Here is a 1572-nt window from a genome sequence, read left to right on the forward strand (position 1 = left end):
TTCTAAGATGTGGATTGATAGGACAAAATGTTCTGTCCATGGCCAAGTCATTTAACTTGCATGAGTCCCAGGCTACTTCATAGGTTATATAAGAAATTCAATGTGATTTAGTGGTTAGAGCAGTAGTTTTGCAGTCAATAAGAACTGGATTCAGATTCTGATTCATACATTTACTAGCTATAAAACTTGGAGTAAATAATGAAAAGATTGAAATAGTTTTTGCGAAGTGACTTAATGTGAGCAGAAAGGTTAAGATTGCTTGAACATGTTTGAGAATCATAAACATAAAAATGATTTAAAGGATACTGAATCCATAGTTAATGACAAATAAGGTCATATAAGGAAAATTGTCCTCTAAGAGGAGAAAGAAGGGGGAACCATGAGAGGTTTGAGGTGGCATGAAAGAGATTAGAAACTTTGTTTTGGTTAGTAGGATAGTTTTTTGTTTCTTCCCCCCCCAATAAGAACTTCCATCCCCTAACAGTTTATTTTCATAGACTGTACCCCCTATGTCTAGGAAGCTCTCTTATCTCTGCTTCCTGGCTTTACTGGGTTTCCTTGAAGTTTCACCTTCTCCTTCTAAGAGGGATTTGCCCTCCCTAGCAAGTAGAAGCAGCACACTATCATATGAGACTAGGATGAAAAATTATATAGTAGAAGATATCTGGGTGATGTGAGATGGGGAATAAGGGGGCAAGAGCTCTCAACTAAAAACTACAATTTTTCAAAAATTTCATTTTTAAAGGCAGTTCTCCCCCAACAAACAAACATCATCTGGCACATAAGACACATAGCAAAAATGTTTAATGACTGATATTTCTAGGTATCATCTTCCTAGGTCTCAGTTTCCTTATCTGTAAAATGAAGGCTTGAATTTGATGATCTCAAAGATTCTCCTACAGTTACAAATCTATAATCCTGTGAGTAACATAATATCTCTGAGTCTCACTTTATTCATCTGTAAAAGAAGGCATCTGATTATATTATTTCTAGGTCCTTTCTAGCCTTAAATATATCATGATATGATTATACATATTTTCTGCTTCTGAAGGTAATAAGTTTATTACTCATGTACCAGAAACTGTCTTAGGTAATATATAATTTAGTGGAAACTCTATAGGTCTTAGTATGTCTTCAAACTTCTTGAAGCAAATCTGATGATTAGTTTCTATGATTTTTCTCTGAGTTTGTCATGTAGGAACATATGAAATGAAACCAGCATTTGCTGTTATCTAAAGTTGTTATATATTGGTAGGACAAGGAAGAGTTTGTCCTTTGAGGACAAGAATTTTGAGAAACTAAGGTCATCTTCATGCCATAGTGAATGAAGCAGTTTTATCCTGTTGATATTTTGTTAGCACCTCATAGACAATATAGGTCTCCCTTATTAAAACTTGAACTCTTTGAAAGTAGAGACTGCTTTTGACCTTAACAAGGGAACACTATAGTCCCCTGGTTATCAGATGTAAAATCTTATTCACTTGACATGAACATATCATATACATAGCAGACATTATTTTAAAACAACATTTGCAAGATTAATAAAGCATGTATGTGTATGCACAATTGAAC

The sequence above is a fragment of the Macrotis lagotis genome, chromosome 3 (genome assembly GCF_037893015.1).
Source record: "Macrotis lagotis isolate mMagLag1 chromosome 3, bilby.v1.9.chrom.fasta, whole genome shotgun sequence".
Lineage (NCBI taxonomy): Eukaryota > Metazoa > Chordata > Mammalia > Peramelemorphia > Peramelidae > Macrotis > Macrotis lagotis.